The following is a 21738-nucleotide window of genomic DNA, read 5'->3' on the forward strand; positions in this document are numbered from 1 at the left end:
GAAGCTGTTGGGGTTAAAGTCGGTGGTAAGGCTGTCTTCACTTGGTTTGATTTTGGTAACCATATAATGGCATTACCATCATAGTATCCTTGTTGTTGAAGCATGTGCACAAGCACCCATATTTGATGAACATTATAATTTGGTTGGCTGCTGCTATTGGTGCTGAGGTTTCTTTCTTTGTGTAGGCTTAGGGGATTTTTAATGCGCTTGGGAATCCAAGTTTTGGTATTTCCTTGGTAGTACCCTTGTGCTTGCAGTAAACTTCTTGGTATTCACACTTGATGACTTGTTGGAAGAACTCACATAGGCTTTTATGGACGGTGTTGTGGAGTACTTTTATTTTTCCTTTGCCTCTGAGTGCTGCGTTGAGGAAGAAGCTTTGATGATCGAGGCACCCAAATTGTGAAAAGATGCAGGGGAGAAGAGAGCTTAAGCTCTTGCAAGCACACACACACACTCACAAAACCCTAAAAGAGAACACACAAGGTGAGAGGCTGAAAATATTCTTCTTCTTCACTCAACACTCAACACACCATATACAAAGATGAGAGTACACACAATATGAAAAGGTACTCAACCAAATACATACTAGGGTTCTCTATAGTGTGAACCCAACTAAATGATCTGGTGCTATAACTATGTCAGTCTCTAGAATGGCTGTCACACAGCCTGTCATCCCACTGGCCGCATATCACCCATGATCTCACTAACCATGCTAGTGGTGTAAGTGGGGGCCTATCCCCCAGGCGGGTCATCAGTGTCCACCGTGTCACTAGATGAGCTCGATATCTCAACACTCCCCCTCAAGCTCAACTCCATCTTATGTACACCAAGCGAAGCCCTGAATCTGTGGAGCTTCTCTGTACCCAATGCTTTGGTGAAGATGTCAGCTACCTAATCCTGTGTGTTGACATAAACAAGGTCAAGGTCTCCTGCCAAGACCTTCTCTCTGAGACAAAATGGTAGTGGACCTCTATATGCTTCGTGCGAGCATGAAAAACTGGGTTCCTGACCAACTGTATACTACTAATGTTATCACAGAAAATGACAACTTGTCTATCCAGTGATAGACCCAAATCTGCCAAGTAGCTTTCTCAACCAAGCTATCTCACATGCTGCCATAGCAGCACCTCTGTACTCGGCCTCTATACTGGATAGACCAACCGTAGGTTGCTTCTTGCTGCTCCAAGTCACAGCAGCACTCCCCAAAGAAAACATGAAGCCACTAGTAGATCTTCTATATCTGAGATACTACCAGCCCAATCAGCATCTGTGTACCCATGTACACATATCTCTATCCCAGTTTCATAAAATAGTCCACAATGCAAAGTAAACCTCACATACCTCAGTATGCGTCTCAATGCATACCTCAGTATGCGTCTCAATGCATCCAAATGCGGCTTCTAAGGAGCCTGCATAAACTGACTCATCAACCCAACAACATAGCTCAAATATGGCCTGGTGATCATCATGTAGATCAAGCTTTCTACTATGCGCCTATACATAGTAGGATTCTCCAAAATCTCTCTTGAATCTGCACTTAACTTGCCATTCTGGTCCAATGGCACTGAGATAGGCTTACAGCCTGTCATACCATTCTGCATCATGGTCCCCCGTAATGATCAGGTCATCTACATAGATGACAACAAGCATAACCCTTTATCACTGTGTCTCACACACAGCAAGAAATCTACATTGGCTACATGAAAGCCAATAGTGACAAGATATTCAAAAATCTTGTCAGACCATGCTCTTGGTGCTTGTTTTAAGCCATACAAGGCTTTCTTCAACCTGCAAACATGCTTGGGGTGACGCATCCTCATAACCAGGTGGCTGCAACATATACACCTCAACCTGCAAATCCCCATGCAAGAATGCATTCTTTACATCCATCTGATGTAAAGACCATTTCTTTGACGCAACCCTGCTATCACAACTCTCACTGTTACCATCTTGGCAAAATTGGGCTGAAAGTTTCCTCATAATCAATGCCATATGTCTGCGCATATTCTTTGGCCAATCTAGCCTTGTACCTGCTTATGCTTCCATCATTGTTATGTTTTACTTTGTACACCCACTTGCATCCAATGGCTTTCTTGCCTTCAGGCAATTGCACTAAATCCCAAGTCTCATTTCCATATAGTGCATCCATCTCCTCATCCATAGCTTTCTCCCAACACACATTTCCAATAGCCTCATCAATGTATGTGGGCTCTACAACCTGCACAACCTTTGCCATGTATGCATAGTGATGTGTCACATAACCATCATAGGTAAACCTCTGCACAGGATTCTTCACTCTCCCAGATCTTCACAGGTTTGCATCATGGCTTCCATAGCCTTCTTTACACCAGGTGTTCTCATAGCTGGTATCCCAAGCTCCTCATCAAGGCTCATCTCTGAGAGCCACTAGACTCTCCATCAACATGAGAATGCCCTGCACAAATGTCACGCATACTAAGGGGCTCAACCACTTTTTCTTTGCCTTTATGTGATGTACTAATCACATTTGCAGGACTGCATATTTTATTGATATGTTTTGTTTATGTCTCCAGATGTCTTATGAGGGATCTTCCTGACTCAATGGCTATGCAAGTGACCATTCTTGATCCCCTTGTTACACAGTGCCTTTTCAATAGGCAAGGGGATCTTGCAAGTTTTCTAAATAACTTTGATATGCTGACATGCAATTACATTGTATACCCTTATGTTGAAGTGTAAGACTCACACTCAATTATCTTTTGTCCATCATTACAATATTCACAACTAATTGCAGTATTCATCTTATCACAGAGGCCATTGGAGTCTTATTATCTTCAATCTATTGGATAGAGATGTAATCTTTATGAATTCTTTAGCATCCATTCATGGGAGAAGTAAAATGTAAGAATCAACTTTACCATGGTTTATGTTCTAGAGCAATATTTTGTAAGTTTTCAATTGTTTGGTTGACCCTCAATATTTTATGCTTGCAGTGCTGCCAAACTTATCTTGAGTTTCCTAGGTTCCACCTATGAAGACTACAAACTTGAAGATTTTAAGTACTACAATCAGAAAGTTCCTTTGCAGAAAGACTCAACATCTTGTGGATAGATGGTGCTTGCTAATGCTTGGAGATATCTTGAGTCAAGATTTAGAATGACAACACTTACTGTAAGTTCATGTAATGATAGCATTGATTGATTGGGTCAATACATTTAGTGACTTTCTCATATTAAGAAATTTTATCATTTTCTTTTGCCTTAGTTGCATGAATATCCAGATTCTTGGGTAAGTTGGGTAAGGGAGAAGGCAGTGTCTATGGTTTTGGAAAGATCTATCAATCCAGTTGATCCTGATTCCCCCTTTCCACCTAAGAAAGGAGCCAAGGGTACAACTTCAAAGAAAAGAAAAAAGGAGGAGAAGAAAAGCCATGTCAAGGATAGCTCATCCAAAAAGAAAAAGACCTCTGCCAAAGAGAAGAAGGAAAGAAATAAGAGCCCTACTAAGAGCAGATCTTCCAAGGGGAAAAAGAGCACTACTAAAGAGAAGACCCATTCTAAAGGGAAGAGCCCTCAGGCTACAGAGAAAACCCCTAGCCCTCCTGCTAAAGAGAAGAGCCCTAGCCCTCCTGCTAAAGAGAAGAGCTCTTCACCAGCTCAAGAGAAGACTCCTATCAAAGAGAAGACCCCTGTCAAAGAGAAAACCCCAATCAAAGAGAAGACCCCTGTCAAAGAGAAGAGTGCTACTAAAGGTCTTCCGTTTCACTCACCAGTGAAATTTAAAATTCAGAAGCATCGTTCATCCAACAAAGAAAGTAAGAGGGCAAATGTTGGCTCTCCATTCAATTTCTTTTTCATGTCCCCCAAGAAGACTGCCAAGTCTCCAAAGCCAACCTCCAAAGAACCTTCTCCAAAACCAGACCCCACTGCCAAATCTCCCTCACCCCAACACCTAAAGATCTCAGAGAAGAGCCCAACTTACCACCAGTTGAGGAATCCACTGCAAAGTCTTCCTTTCAAACACCTCAAGAGCTCAAAACACCGGAACTTGAACCTCAATCAGTCAAATTTGATCAAAGCAAACAGAAGAGAGAAAGATTCTCTAAAGATCCAGGGTCATCCCATGCCAAAAGAAAAGTTGATTTTGTTGAGTGATTCCACAAATTGGCTTTTGTTTTGTTCATTTTGTCCATATGAACACACCCTTTTTGGGACTATATTTTGTACTTAAATTCAGTATCAGCAATTTGATATTCAATTGTTAAACCTTGTTTTGTGTTGCGAACAATATGTTGACCATTTTTGTGAAGAAGTCAAGATAAAATTTAGCAGAATATATTGATTACATTATTGGAGAAATCCTTTTCAGCTTAACAAACTTGCCCTTGCAACAAGTGGCTCAAATACAACTTTTTTTGGGGGAAGACATGTGATGCATGAGGTTACACTCTCCATCCTTGTACTGACAACAATATCATCTACTTTGAATCTATGTTCAAGTGATGTTTCGTCCAGAAACTCAAGCGACTCTCTTACATGTTGTAGTCTCCAGTTTGATGTTACTATAAGGTTCCTAGGATCTATGAATGGATGGACTATGATGTTAAATTCAAACTCTGGACAATTCTCTTCAGAATCCAAAGGGACCCAACTACCAAGCTTGCTTTTCCATCTCCTATAGTCATAGCCCAAAACTAGGGATTGACGACATAGTTGGTATGAGATAGACATAGAATTTGGGCTTACTCTACAACTGATATTGTCGCCAATATGAAAAGTTTCCTTGGTACTCCATCCTTCTCCAAGTACAGTGTCCAGATCAGTCGTTAGATAGTCGTCTATTAAGCCACATCGTTCTTGTCCTCTGCAATTCCATTGTATTGAAACATGCCACAAAGACATGTATAGGCAAGAACCATTGAATTTTTATCCTTCTTGAAATCCTTCCAGGAGACATAGCTTTAAGAATATCATCTTTGATTTTGGATTTGAAGCTTGTTATGGTATTTGGATCAGGAACTTCCCATTCGAGTGACATTAATGTGTGGGAATAGGTATGTCATATAATTCTCCATAAACACCTTCTCTTGATGGAATCCTGTATTCTGCAAAATACACAAATATATCCATTGATTTGTAAAATGAAGGTGGTTTGTCTGCATACATTACATCTGCAATCCCCTTGCGAATTGCTTTGAATGTGCCACTTAAGCTCTCAACAGGCTGCCACTCCACAACTGTTGATGGAAAGATAACTGAAATTAAACAAACAACAAATATATCAAAAGGAGAAATATTGTGTTGTATCAAATAGATAAAGTTTTGTTAAATTACAGTAAGAATGGAGAATTGGATGTTCATCCAAGTTCAACACCATGTCTTTGGCCATGTAGACATGTTGAACTTTTGTAAGCCAGCCATTGTTGATCACTTTGAAGGCAAGAACACGACCTTTCCAATGGGATTTCACTTCATTTCGCTTGGTTCTTTTCACCCTGTGGGCACCTTTGCAAGAGGGAAGCATTGTTACCCAATCATTCACACGAAAAGACATGGGTTTCCAAACACCATCCTCTCTGGTGTTATGAAAATCACAAGAAGTTATATTATGAGAAGGACGACGTGAGGACGCCATAGAAGCTCATAGATGAGAGAAAAATAGTGAGTCTTTTGAAAATGCAAAGAAAGGAGAATAAGCCATATGCCAAAATGGAGGGAAGGTGGAAAAGGAAATGAGCCATACCAAAATGAAGGGAAGGTGGAAAGTAGACGTTTGAAAAAATTTGGTGATTTGTCATTAATAGCATTGTTTTCAGAGCCTGAAAAGAGAAGATTTCGTATCTTCCTGCTTGATTTTTTGAAATATAAAATGGAACAAGATGTCACTATTTTGGACCCAAACTTTAATGTTAGCCATCGTAAACGTCTAAATTAAGCCGTTTTAGCCGTTCGCCACTAAAATAGAACCGTTAAGAAGACATTTAGAGAAGACAAGAATGCCATACTTTTGTATACGTGTCAATTCACAATTGGACAATTTCTTAATCCTTAGATTAACAAACAGCCCTTTTCTAGCCATTTTTGGCCCTAATGGGTCCACTCAAAGACTGTGATTGCTGACTTGCATTCTGTGCAACCACATTTCCACTCACATCAGCCCCAATTTTTCTGTAGCGGTACTGTAGTACACTCAAATGTCACAACTAGTGACCTTAATGTGCATACATACACCCAATGGCAACTGTTGACCTCCTTGCAGCACACACAATGTCTACACAGCCAATCTGTCTTCCTGCAGTTCTTAAAACAGAGTTCTGCAAAGAATCGATGACTTACCTGCAGTGCTCGAAATTGCATGCTTTCTGAAAAACGGAGGTCCTTACGCACCCGAAACGCGTTTTCGGCCAAAAAAATTAGTCTGATAGGACAAAATAATTACCCTATAGCTTTACTCCTGCGAAGAAAGCTCCTCAATCAGAGATCATTTCTCGGTGCCTCCAGTAGAGCTCCCAACAAGGGTGTAACTGCCAACACAAATAGGGAAGAGTAGTTGAAGCTCTTACCCTTGTATCGCTTCCTGTGCTTCTCTTGCTCAGCTCAGCCCTTAGCATGAGCCAGGCTCTGATACCATGAAAAGATGAAGGGGAGAAGAGAGCTTGAGCTCTTGCAAGCACACACACACACTCACAAAACCCTAAAAGAGAATACACAAGGTGAGAGGCTGAAAATCTTCTTCTTCTTCACAAAACCCTAAAAGAGAACACACAAGGTGAGAGGCTGAAAATCTTCTTCTTCTTCACAAAACCCTAAAAGAGAACACACAAGGTGAGAGGCTAAAAATCTTCTTCTTCTTCTTCACTCAACACTCAACACTTAACACTATATACAAAGACAACCCAAACAATCAGTTGTTATTGAAGATGTTTCGCATACTTATAGTACAAGAAAAGCTCACGATATTAAAGAAGAAGTGGAGAAAGAGAGAGAGCAGGAGAAGATTACAGAGGATGCCATTCTTTCTCAGCAAGCTGAAATTCTTCATGCATCCAATTCAGAACTTTATCAGAATGTAACAGGTCAAATGGTAGTAGATGTCTCCATGCATGGAGAGGATGAGGTTTATTGTGACATTGCCCCTGAAGACACAAGTAGGCTTGTGAATCACAATATTGAGATATGTGACACAATCCTCTTTATCTGTCTGAGGTTTGTGTGGATTTCCTTTTGCTTTTTTGATGAATTTCTCAGATTCCATATTTTATTGAAATGTTTTGTTTATGTCTCGAGATGTCTTATGAGGGATCTTCCTGACTCAATGGCTATGCAAGTGACCATTCTTGATCCCCTTGTTACACAGTGCCTTTTCAATAGGCAAGGGGATCTTGCAAGTTTTCTAAATAACTTTGATATGCTGACATGCAATTACATTGTATACCCTTATGTTGAAGTGTAAGACTCACACTCAATTATCTTTTGTCCATCATTACAACATTCACAACTAATTGCAGTATTCACTTATCACAGAGGCCATTGGAGTCTTATTATCTTCAATCTATTGGATAGAGATGTAATCTTTATGAATTCTTTAGCATCCATTCATGGGAGAAGTAAAATGTAAGAATCAACTTTACCATGGTTTATGTTCTAGAGCAATATTTTGTAAGTTTTCAATTGTTTGGTTGACCCTCAATATTTTATGCTTGCAGTGCTGCCAAACTTATCTTGAGTTTCCTAGGTTCCATCTATGAAGACTACAAACTTGAAGATTTTAAGTACTACAATCAAAAAGTTCCTTTGCAGACAGAAAGACTCAACATCTTGTGGATGGATGGTGCTTGCTAATGCTTGGAGATATCTTGAGTCAAGATTTAGAATGACAACACTTACTATAAGTTCATTTAATGATAGCGATTGATTGGATCAATACATTTAGTGACTTTCTCATATTAAGAAATTTTATCATTTTCTTTTGCCTTAGTTGCATACCTGCTTGATTTTTTGAAATATAAAATGGAACAAGATGTCACTATTTTGGATCCAAACTTTAATGTTAGCCATCGTAAACGTCTAAATTAAGCCGTTTTAGCTGTTCGCCACTAAAATAGAACCGTTAAGAAGACATTTAGAGAAGACAAGAATGCCATACTTTTGTATACGTGTCAATTCACAATTGGATAATTTCTTAATCCTTAGATTAACAAACAGCCCTTTTCTAGCCATTTTTGGCCCTAATGGGTCCACTCAAAGACTGTGATTGCTGACTTGCATTCTGTGCAACCACATTTCCACTCACATCAGTCCCAATAGCTTCTTTTTCAGTAGCATACTAGCTGCTCATCTCATCAAAAACAACATCCTTGCTTACCCTCAATTCACGTGTATCAGGGTTATAACGCCTGTATCCCTTTTGCTCAAGGGAATATCCAATAAACACACATTTTTCAGCTTTTGGATCCAACTTAGTTCTCAGCTCATCTGGCACATGCACATATGCAATGCATCCAAAAACTTTTAGATGAGACAAATCAGGTTTTCTGCCAGTAAACCTCTCCTCTAGAGTTACATCATGTATGGCTGCAGTTGGAGTCCTGTTCATGATGTAAACTGCTGTAGAAACAACCTTAGCCCAATAGCTATGTTGCATATTCTTCTCTTCCATCAATGCTCACGCAATCTCAGCAATGTGCCTGTTTTTTCGCTCTCAGCAACTCCATTTTGTTGCGGAGTGTATATGCATGTAAACTATCTCCGAATACCATTTTTCTTCAAAAATTCAGAGAACTCATTGGAGAAGTACTCTCCCCCTCCATCTGACCTTAGGCACTTTACATATTTCCCTGTTTGCTTTTCAACCATAACTCTGAAATTCTGAAAATGAGTGAACACCTCACCCTTCTCCTTCATGAAGTATACCCACACTTTCCTTGTGTGGTCACTCATCAATAAATGTCACATAATAATACCTACAGCCTCCCATAGACATGGTCCTCGTAGGACGCCATACATTTGAATGCACAACATCTAGTGCATTTCTGCTCACAATTCTGTTACGTGGAAATACATGCTTTGTTTGCTTTCCAAATTTGCATGCTTCACGTATTTTCTGCTTACCTTCAACTTTAAACTTTGGCAGCTCTATCACAATTCCTTTAGTCTGCATAGACTTCATTCTCATTCACATGTCCAATTCTTTTATGCCAAATGTATGTGTCTGCATCAATTCCTGAACCATTTGCAAACATTGCAACACTCACTTCAGGCATGTTTACATTCAACGTAAACATTCTGCCCACTCTATTGCCTTTTGCAACCAGCCTGCACTTATCTCTAAAGTCTTCAACATAACAACCATCAGGGTTAAACCGAACCTGCAAACCCTGCTCAATCATCTGGCCAACTGAAACTAGATTTTTTGTTATGTTCGGAACATGAAGTACATCTGCAAGGTACTTTACTTTGCCATCCTGCATAGACAATGGCACATCTCCAACATGGAAAATTGGATGAGCAGTGTCATCCCCTGTTTCCACAAAACCTGGTCTTTCAAGGTTTTTCATCTCCTTGAACCACTCCCCATGACCTGTTTCCACAAAACCTGGTCTTTCAAGGTTTTTCATCTCCTTGAACCACTCCCCATGACTTGTCATGTGGTTCGAAGCACCCGAATCAACGTACCATACATCATCTTTATGTGCTGCTTCTACATTTTCAGACATGGCATTAACGACATGCTGCATAACAAACAACCTTTCATTATCCTCATTGTTTCTGCTCGAGGATGCATAGTTGTTTTGCTACAATTTTCCATTTTGCATGTCAGCTTGCTTCTTATAACAATCTGCCTACACATGTCCAGGCTTACCACAATAAAAGCATCCACGTGTATCATTATACTGCCTTTGCCAATTTCCATGACCTCTTTGACTCCCCCTGCCTCTCTGAATTGGCCTTTTCCACCTGCATGTTGTTTTTGTTGAATTCTGGGACTGTTGTTGTTGCTGCTGCTGGCCATAATTCTGATTACCTGTTCGGCCACCTCCTTGACCGCGTCCATGGCCTCCTCTACCTCGTCCTCTTCCTGAACTTGTGTAGAAGGCATGTTGCTCTGAACTGTTTTTGTTTTGTGAAGACTGTTGGTCTTCACCCAAGCTCTTCTCTTCTATAATCAACATAGACACCAAATCTGTAAAATTTGGAATGTTTTCCCGAGTCTGAATAGATGTCTTGAATGCCTTGTATTGTGGCCCGAGACCACATAGACAGACTTCCACCTTATCATCATCATCTACTGAAACACCAATAGATGCAAGGGATTCTATAATACCCTTTATCTTCAATGCATAGTCATTCACAGACATACTCTTTTTTCTCATAGTATGCATTTTTTAACTGTATCTTTTGTGCCTTGGTATTCGTTTCATAGAGTTTTACCAAGGTGTCCCACGCCTCCTTGGGGGACATGGCATCCTGAATGTGCCCAATCATGGTGTCATGTATATTGATAGAGAGCCAATACATAACTTTTCTGGCTCCTTGGTTCTAATCCTTAAACTCTTTCACATCTGCAGCAGTCAGATTGATCTCCGGTATCTCCGGTGCCTCTTCATGCTCACCTTCTATGTAGTCCCAATAGCCCTTTCCCATCAGGAAATTTGTCAGCCTGAACCTCCAAGCATGGAAGTTGTTCTTATCAAGCTTCTCAGTAACAATTTGGTTTATGCCATCATTTGACATCTTGCCAAACACACAAATTTACTAGAAATAGCACTCTGCTTTATCCTACACAAACTGCTATATTTTCTATAGCGGTACTGTAGTACACTCAAATGTCACAACTAGTGACCTTAATGTGCATACATACACCCAATGGCAACTGTTGACCTCCTTGCAGCACACACAATGTCTGCACAGCCAATCTGTCTTCCTACAGTTCTTAAAACAGAGTTCTGCAAAGAATCGATGACTTACCTGCAGTGCTCGAAATCGCATGCTTTCTGAAAAACGGAGTCCTTACGCACCCGAAATGCGTTTTCGGCCAAAAAAATTAGTCCGATAAGACAAAATAGTTACCCTATAGCTTTACTCCTGCGAAGAAAGCTCCTCAATCAGAGATCGTTTCCCGGTGCCTCCCGTAGAGCTCCCAACAAGGGTGTAGTTGCCAACACAAATAGGGAAGAGTAGTTGAAGCTCTCTTGCTTGCAGCTCAGCCCTTAGCATGAACCAGGCTCTGATACCATGAAAAGATGAAGGGGAGAAGAGAGCTTGAGCTCCACACACACTCACAAAACCCTAAAAGAGAACACACAAGGTGAGAGGCTGAAAATCTTCTTCTTCTTCACTCAACACTCAACACTCAACACTTAACACTATATACAAAGATTAGAGTACACACCATATGAAAGGTACTCAACACTCAACACTTAACACACCAAATATAAAGATAAGAGTACACACCATATGAAAGGTACTCAACCAAATACATACTAGGGTTCTCTATAGTGTGAACCCAACTAAATGACCTGACACTATAACTATGCCAGTCTCTCTAGAATGGCTATCACACAGCCTATCATCCCACTGGTCGTATATCACCCATGATCTCACTAACCATGCCAGTGGTGTAAGTGTGGGGCCTATCCCCCAGGTGGGTCATTCAGTGTCCACGGCCTCACTAGATGAGCTTGGTATCTCAACAAATTGGATTGGTGCCTTTGTAGTAGCCTTGGGCTATAAGTAGCTGCTTCTTCACTCACATTTTAATACCATTAAGATACTTGGATTTTGTTTGTCTTGGTGGATTTTTATTTTTGGTGGAAGTGGAAGGTTTTGGGCCCTCCTTCACATGCAGGTTTGAGACTCATGGGCGTTGTTGTGACGATGAGGTTCGAGTCTCTTATATAGAGTGGTGGTTTACCAATGTGGAGGGAGGCTTTTGAGCATATTGCCATCTCCTTTGGTGAGGTTTGTTGATAAAGAGGCGTTGGCTCCGAGGCTTTTCCTTTGATTTCCTTGTTAGATGGTTGCGTGTGGAAAACTTTTTCAGGAATAGCTCTGCTGACTACGAGGTTTCGGCATTGAACTTCGTTGGTGAGGATGGAGTTGAAGGAGTAGATGTTTTATTGGAGTCGATTGTTGAGGCAGATGGTAGGTCATTGTGTAGAGGGGCTTCCGTGGTGGACGAGGCTTGTAGCTTTTTGCGTTCAACATCATAGAAATCCATTAGGGTTAGATCCTCTTCCTAGCAGTATGGTATTGTCAACTTTGTATCATTGACCATCATGATGACCTTATTGCTAGTAAAGCACAGTGGTGCTTGGGCAACAATGGTCTATTTAGTTTCCAAGATCAAATTTCCTTCCAACACATACTCAACCACAAAAAACTTGCAAGTAAAGACATCAATTTCAATATACATTGTATATTCAAAGTACCCCTAGACATGGCATGTTCAAGTCTTGTGTAAATGGAATTCTTTCAGGATAAGCCGTGAGTATTGGTTGACCTACCAAATCCCATAACTTGACGATCATGAGATTTTGCTCTCGTGTTGGATAAAGCTATGCTTGAATTATGGTGATTTTATTGGAAAGTTCCAATCCAACCATAATTCTTGGGATATTCTCAGTAAGATATGTTATAAGTTCTAGCTCCTCCAAGGTCTCTTCCTCCCATAATAGCAATTGTTGCAGAATGCCTGCAGGAGTGTTTAGGATGATTGTTTACATGGATTCATCAATTGAATACAACGAGTCACATATCCAAGTTCCACCAAGGATGACATCATACTCAAGGGGATATGTGGTAACATGGAATCTAAATTCCACATCTCCACCGATTGTTTGAGTAGCATAGCTAAAGTATTCATTAGCACCTCTTGTGAGACCATTGTCTTTAGGGATGAGTTTAGGTTACCCCAATGACACCCAAGTGTCTATTGTCTCAGGATGTTATGACTAGATTGAGGGCTAATCAACACGCGTTTATGCTTAACATTTGCTCATAGGGAAATCTAACCATACCATGATAGAATCTTCAAGAGGAACCATGGATGTTTTAGTTTTAGTTTTAGCTTTGGATCCCGTTTTAGTTTCATATTCCCATTCACTTTCATCCTCTTTTTGTCTCTCAGCTTGTTCAAGAGTACCCAATGTATACAATGGCACACTTGGTCCTCAGACAATTCTAATTGAGGCCTGGTTAGAAACTTGTGAATCCTCACAGTCTCGTTATATATAGCTCTTGATGTCTTTGTATAACTCAATGTTTAGCCTTTAAAGGTGCAAGTGCTGATGCTATGCTGGCTTCACCATGAGAGAAGAGCCCTCCTCCAATTGAGGATTTGAGAGACCACTTAAATTTTGTAAGGGATTCATTGAATTCCTTACGTGCTTTTTCAACCGCATAATTCGTGCAATCTGTCTCTAATGACTCTTTTGTAGAGAGTATGTCTTCCTCTTGAAAGGGGAAGCGGTACTCCTCCGGGTTTTGTATTTTGGTTGCTTTTTTAAGATTGGCATTATGAGGTTCAATCACAACCGGTGATCCTGTATGACACTCAACAATGCTAAGCATGCTCTCTTGAGATTTCTTTTTACGTTCCACATATGTCATGTGATCATGATTTTCAATTTGGGGTGGTCAGGCGGGTTCTAGTTTTTTTATTGGTTTGGGAAGTGCATTGAGTGAAGAGTCATAACTTGTTTCATCTTCACTAAATGATGTACTAGAACTTGTTTCATCTTCTGACTTTCTTCAGATCATTAGGTTTTCATTATGTTTACCCATGTGACGCGAGAATGAATTTTCTTTCGGGCTTTTGTATTCTGTGTCGCACATATGGGTGTTGTGGTTTATGTGGTAGCCTTGAAGGCGGATGCTTCTGCATCATGTGTAGCTTCTAGCTCTTTTGGGGTTATTTCCTCCATAGGCTCTTTTTTCTTGTCCTTGATTTCAGCTTTGGTTTCGATAGTTTGTTGCCCCTTCTCCTTCTTGGGTTTAGAAGGTTTTTCTTTTTCTTTTGATTCCTGCTATTTTAAAGCATGTTCTTCTACCTATTTTGAAGTGTTTTCTTTTGCATTCTTTTTTATTGTCTCTTCTTGTGTCTTGGCTTGTAAGCACATTCAAGGGTACCGTGGAAAATTGCCCATTTTGTATACTTAAGATGTAAGAGTTGTATTTTGTGAGACAAGTTGCATTGAAGAAACTCGCCTTGGGCAATCTTGGAACATGTGATCAATGCTACATCATTCACACATGGGTTGCAAAGTGTCAGTGACTATGGGCATGGAAGTACTCCAAACTCTGCACTCCGCCACTTTGTGAGATCCACGACAATAGAAACACTGAAGTGTTTGCTTAATTGCTTCTTGAGCAGTTTCTACCCTTTGGATTATTTTTGTTTGGTGCATGGAAGATGGAGGTTTTGAGTTAATTGTTGATGAATGGGACATAGGGATGTGTTGTGAGACCAAGGGTTTTGCAATATATGCAGTATAAAAAAACAAGTGCCTTGCACAATGGGGATTGGGATGGTCAAAGTGATTGCAGTGAACACAAGGCATTTCGCTTATCACTTGAAGAGGCCTTAGGGATGTTTGGTTTTGAAGGATCTCATCCTCTCTTAGAGATGTCGGCTGTAATCTTTTAAGCAAGGCTGCATAGAATTCAGGGAATGACAACTCTGAGATCAATTTTTTGTTAACCATTGTTTCACTTGGTTTAGATGAGGAACATCTCGTATCATGATCATCTTTCATCATGTTGTCATCTAATCGTATTGCTTCTTTACAACATTGATCGAATGTTTCCATATTGGATAAAATCATCAAGTTGTGTAAGCTATTATACTTTAAGCCCATCATGAAACATCTCTTCAATTGAGCATCATTTAGTTTCTCCCATGGCTCACATCGTGAGTTTAAGAGTTTTATTCGAAGGATAAAATCCCGAATGGTTTCGTTTTATTTTCGTTCAATAGAATAGAGTTCTGTCGCTACACTCTACCAATCACCTTATCTTGAAAAGCCATGGATAAAGGCTTTTTTCAAGGTCCTTAAGTTTGTTTTGATCGGCTGGCATCAATGTGATGAACCATTGGCTAGCTTTTCCCACTAAGCATAGGATCAACGCATTTACCTCGGTGGGGCAGTTTGGATTTCCAAAGGCTTTGCATCTCTATTCAAACATTTGTATAAATTGAACATGATCAGTTGTTCCATCATATTTGCCCATGATTTTGAAAATTTATATGATCATATTTATATTCGCTCATGATTTTGGAAATTTATATGATCATATTTTTGTGTGTCATTGAGGCCGTGTGTGAGTGCTCTTGTGGTGGGTAGGGACTCACTTAGTCCTTGGGCAACTCCCCTTCCTAGATTAGTCAGTATATCCAAAGTGTGGGCATCTAGGGGTTGCAAAGGGTTGGTACCTATACGATTTGTGAGAATGTTAGGTAAAGGATCAAATCCCGGTGGGATTGAAATGGTAGGGGGTGTAAAATCCGATGACACGCTTGTTGTCAGCATGGCCAATGGTATTGGGAGGTGCATTTGGGACATTGATCTAACTGGCTCGAAGATGTCAGTCGTTGGATTTAGTGAGGGTGGCGGCCCACGTAGTCCCTCTATATCGTTGCCATGTCTGATGTTACCAATTACTCCTTAAATGAGCAAGCACATGTGGCTTTTTTTTAGCTTTTTATAATTTATGACAGCCTGTTATAGCCTCAGGAGTCTTGGCATACCCTTCATTGGGTCAAACGAGTGTTCGTTTGCCCAAATTAGCTTAGACGTTGTGAATGACCTCTTAGAGATACTTTTTCGAAAAGAGTGCATGCTATTAGCATCCCAAATGGAAGAGGAGGTCCTAAAACCTATTTTCCATCACTGTCTTAAGATGATTTTTTTTCGAGAAGATTTTTCTTGTTTTGTAGCCCGTTTTTGAAGGTGTTCCAAAAGGAATTTAGAAAAATTTTGTATGAGAGAGTTGTAGAATATTTAGAGTACTACAAATTTGTCTCCTTGAGTTTTCCATGATTTTGTCGTTTAGACCCTCAAAAAGTAGCATGAATATAGCTTGCAATCGTTTTCGTGTTGTTTCAAATGATTTTTAGTGCTTTAAGTACCATTTTTACCTCGATTTCTGGGTCGAATTTTGAGGCTGCTGGTCGGAGGCCAAAATGATCGATTTTGACTTTGGACAAATGGACCAATTTCGAAGAGCTCGATGTTGGCTTTCTGATGAGCACTAGAGCGCCTTCATCGGATTTACGGTTTAGGAGATACAGTCCTCCAAACAGGGTTATTTTCCAAAGTCTTTTTTTTGGCTGATGGACCCCCTTTCACGTCATGAACTAGCAAGGTGCAGTTCCCGGCGGTGAAACGGACTTCACAAATTTTATCAAAATTTTGTTTTTGTGTAGGGACTGTTTCACACCGTGAGACACTTAAGGGTTTCACACCGTGAATCCTTAAGGCGTGAGACGAGCTTCATGGAATTTATTAAATTTGATTGATTTTTTTCGCACGTGAGGCCTTAAGGCATGAGACGCTTAAGGCGTGAGCCTTTTTTTTGATTTAACGTGAGAACTTAAGGCGTGAGACCCTTAAGGCATGAGATCCTTTAAGGTATAAGACACTTAAGGCGTAAGTCCTTTTTTTTTTAAGTCTAGAGATAAATTTGAATTTCCTTCTTTGGGGGGATATTTTTTAAATTTTAAATAAGGGGATATTGGCATTTTTCCAAAAAGGCAAGTGGGAATCAAAAAAGTAAACCCTTTTATGACACCTCCTTACACCCTTCATAAATGACCCCCACAAAATGGACAATTTGACAACTCATTGGCATCTTCTCATTCAATTCAATTCTCATTAGCTTGAGATTTTTAAAATGCTAAAAGTGAAACAAGCTAAAGACAAGCTTCCCTCCGATGATATAAATAAAGATGCATCCAAATAAAATAATGGGTATCTCCATAGAGATTATGACTAATAGTGCCCACATAAGATCAATGTGATAAATTCACAAACCACTCAAGTAAACGCACATCCTGGGCTGAGTTGTGTAAAATGAAGAATAGACCATCTGATCAAGGACTATATCCTTACAAGGGCATAGAAGAATCTTCAACAACCACCAACCCAATCATGGGGCTCCAAATGATTCGAGTGGTGCGATCTAGGGTGGTGACAATGCCACTCAATGTCATGACTCATGCACAAGAATTAAAGTCCCTAGAAGTAGAGAGAGAACCATTAGCTAAGTTTTCTATGCGAACAATGGGAAAGAGAAGAAGAGCAAAGAAGGTGGGATAAGGAGACTCTGCAGTGGTAATTAAGGACGGTTTAGATAAGGGAACGGTTGAAACCATGTCCACCACCATCGAGTCGAAAGATGCCAACAAGGAAAGAAGAGGAAGTAACATGGATGGAAACTAGACTGATTAAAGAACCTCAGACATCGAGGGGAGTAGGTGAATACCCAAATGCTCAGAAGGAGATAGAGAAGCTAGCAGCTACACAAGCCTTAGTCCATGTAATTCAAAACTTAATTGATGAAGTCAAAACATGATTGATGAATGACTGCAAGTTAGTCAGGCTGTTGAAACAATCTATCCTAAGCAAAATATCACGAGGAAGGCCAAATAGACTGATTGTGCCAAAGACTGTTTCAGAATGCAGTGAGGGTGAAACCAACTTAGAAGATGAAGGAGGAACGACCTATTCTCGAAGATGTTTAATGAAGGAGGAGAATACCCTCTTTATGATTTAGCAAACCCTATTCTAAACTCATACAGTAATAAGGTTAGACAAAATTGAGTACCCAAGGATGTGGCTGAGCTATCGGAATTTCTCTCTGCAAAATTCAGGATGCCAATTGGAACTTGGATAAGAGGACATCCCAAAATGTGGACAAATCGAAAAGACTCGATCACATCTATCTAGTGAAGGATCCACAAATCCTAAAAGTAGATGTGTAAACTCGCATGGACAGGGAATTGTTTGGGAATGCCTCAGAAACTATGGATAGAACTACCTCGTTTGCAATTACATGCAATCCATAAACCACTAGAACCATCATGACAAGATAACATCTTGTATGCTTCTCTTCTGAATATAATGTTTTTTGTGAGAATTAGATGTATATATTATCCACAACAGATGTTATGGGAAAGACTAGGGTGAAGCTGAAAAGATGCAGGGGAGAAGAGAGCTTGAGCTCTTGCAAGCACACACACACACTCACAAAACCCTAAAAGAGAACACACAAGGTGAGAGGCTGAAAATCTTCTTCTTCTTCACTCAACACTCAACACACCATATACAAAGATAAGAGTACACACAATATGAAAAGGTACTCAACCAAATACATACTAGGGTTCTCTATAGTGTGAACCCAACTAAATGATCTGGCGCTATAACTATGACAGTCTCTAGAATGGCTATCACACAGCCTGTCATCCCACTGGCCGCATATCACCCATGATCTCACCAACCATGCTAGTGGTGTAAGTGTGGATCCTATCCCCCAGGTGGGGCATCAGTGTCCACCGCCTCACTAGATGAGCTCGATATCTCAACACTCCCCCTCAAGCTCAACTCCATCTCATGTACACCAAGCGAAGCCCTGAATCTGAGGAGGTGCTTTGTACCCAATGCTTTGGTGAAGATATCAGTGACCTAATCCTGTGTGCTGAAATAAACAAGGTTAACTTCTCCTACCAAAACCTTCTCTCTGACAAAATGGTAGTGAACCTCTATATGCTTCATGCGAGCATGAAAAATTGGGTTCCTGGCCAACTGTATACTGCTAATGTTGTCACAAAAAATGACAACTCGTCTCTGATAGACCCAAATCTGCAAGTAGCTTTGGGTCTATCAGAGACATAGCAGCACCTCTGTACTCGGCCTCCTCTGTACTGGATAGACCCAAATCTGCATGTGAGGTAGCTTTCTCAACCAAGCTACCTCACATACTGCCATAGCAACACCTCTGTACTCGGACTCTCCTCTTTATTGGATCGAGCAAGCGTAGGCTGCTTCTTGCTGCTCCAAGTCATAGCAGTACTCCCCAAAGAAAACATGAAGCCACTAGTAGATCTTCTATCTAAAATACTACTAGTCCAATCAGCATCTGTGTACCCATGTACACATATCTCTGTCCCAGTTTCATAAAATAGTCCAAAATGCAAAGTAGACCTCACATACCTCAGTATGCGTCTCAATGCATCCAAATGCGGCTTCCGAAGAACCTGCATAAACTGACTCACCAACCCAACAGCATAGCTCAAATCTGGCCTGGTGATCGTCATGTATATCAAGCTTCCTTCTATGCGCCTATACATAGTACGATCCTCCAAAATCTCTCCTGAATCTGCACTCAACTTGCCATTCTGATCCAATGGCACTGCTATAGGCTTACAACCTGTCATACCATACTTGGACAATATGTCCAAGCCATACTGTCTCTGTAGTAATCCAATACCATGTGGTGACCTAATCACCTCAATGCCCAAGAAATATCTGAGCTCCCCCAAATCCTTCATCTCAAACTTTTGTCTAAGCAAGATCTTTACATCAAAGATCTCTGCATCATGGTCCCCCATAATGATCAGGTCATCTACATAGATGACAACAAGCATAACCCCTCTATCACTGTGTCTCACATATAGCAAGAAATCTGCATTGGCTACATGAAAGCCAATAGTGACAAGATATTCAGAAATCTTATCATACCATGCTCTTGGTGCTTTTTTTTAAGCCATACAAGACTTTCTTCAACCTGCAAACATGCTTGGGGTGACTCACATCCTCATAACTAGGTGGCTGCAACATATACACTTCTTCCTGTAAATCCCCATGCAAGAATGCATTCTTTATATCCATCTGATGTAAAGACCATTGCTTTGACGCAGCCACTACTATCACAACTCTCACTGTTGCCATCTTGGCAACTGGGCTGAAAGTTTCCTCATAATCAATGCCATATGTCTGCGCATATCCTTTGGCTACTACCAATCTAGCTTTGTACCTGCTTATGCTTCCATCACTCACTGTTATGTTTTACTTTGTACACCCACTTACATCCAATGGCTTTCTTGCGTTCAGGTAATTGCACTAAATCCCAAGTCTCATTTCCATATAGTGCATCCATAGCTTTCTCCCAACACACATTTCCAACACACACTTCCATATAGTGCATCCATCTCCTCATCCATAGCTTTCTCCTAACACACATTTTCAATAGCCTCATCAATGCATGTGAGCTCTACAACCTGCACAACTTTTGCCATCATGTATGCATAGTGATGTGCCACATAACCATCATAGGTAAACCTCTGCAGCACAGGATTCTTCACTCTCCCAGATCTTCGCAGCTTTGCATTCATGGCTTCCATAGCCTTCTTTACACCACTAGGTGTTCTCATAGCTGGTATGACCCGCCTGGGGGATAGGCCCCACACTTACACCACTGACATGGTTGATGAGATCATGGGTGATATGCGGCCAGTGGGATGACAGGCTGTGTGTGACAGCCATTCTAGAGACTGATGGCATAGTTATAGCGCCAGCTCATTTAGTTGGTTTCACACTATAGAGAACCCTAGTATGTATTTGGTTGAGTACCTTTTCATATTGTGTGTACTCTTATCTTTGTATATGGTGTGTTGAGTGTTGAGTGAAGAAGACGAAGATTTTCAGCCTCTCACTATATAGAGAACCCTAGTATGTATTTGGTTGAGTACCTTTTCATATTGTGTGTACTCTTATCTTTGTATATGGTGTGTTGAGTGTTGAGTGAAGAAGACGAAGATTTTCAGCCTCTCACTATATAGAGAACCCTAGTATGTATTTGGTTGAGTACCTTTTCATATTGTGTGTACTCTTATCTTTGTATATGGTGTGTTGAGTGTTGAGTGAAGAAGACGAAGATTTTTAGCCTCTCACCTTGTGTGTTCTCTTTTAGGGTTTTGTGAGTGTGTGTGCTTGCAAGAGCTCAAGCTCTCTTCTCCCCTATATTTTTTCATGGTATCAGAGTCTAGTTCATGCTAAGGGCTGAGCTGCAAGCAAGAGAAGCACAAGAAGCGGTATGAGGGTAAGAGCTTCATCTACTCTTCTCTATTTGTGTTGGCAACTACACCCTTGTCTCGGGAGCTTTATGGGAGGCACCGACAAACGATCTCTGATTGAGGAGCTTTCTTCGTGGGAGTAAAGCTATAGGGCAACTATATTGTCCTATTGGACGATATTTTTTGGATCGAAATTGCGTTTTGGGCGCGTTACGATCTCCGTTTTTCAAAAAGCAGGCGAATTTGAGCACTGCGGGTAAGTCATCGATTCTCGGCAGAACTCTATTTTAAGAACTGCAGGAAGACAGATTGATTGTGCAGACATTGTGTGTGCTACAAGGAGGTCAACAGTTGCCATCGGGTGTATGTATGCACATTGAGGTCACTGGTTGTGATATTTGAGTGTAGTACAGCATCGCTACAGAAAATACAGTAGTTTGTAGGACAAACCAAAGTGCTGTTTCTGGTAAATTTGTGTGTCCGCCGGCAAGATGTCAAATGATGGCATAAACCAGAATGTTGCTGAGAAGCTTGATAAGAACAACTTCCATGCTTGGAGGTTCAGGTTGACAAATTTCCTGATGGAAAAGGGTTAGTGGGACTACATATAGAAGGTGGGCATGAAGAGGCACCGGAGAGTAGAGAGGAGTGAATGTCCTTGTGTGAAGAATGGCAACATCATGG

The sequence above is a fragment of the Cibotium barometz genome, chromosome 50, assembly GCF_041138505.1.
Source record: "Cibotium barometz isolate CiBa-2024 chromosome 50, ASM4113850v1, whole genome shotgun sequence".
Taxonomy (NCBI): Eukaryota; Viridiplantae; Streptophyta; class Polypodiopsida; order Cyatheales; family Cibotiaceae; genus Cibotium; species Cibotium barometz.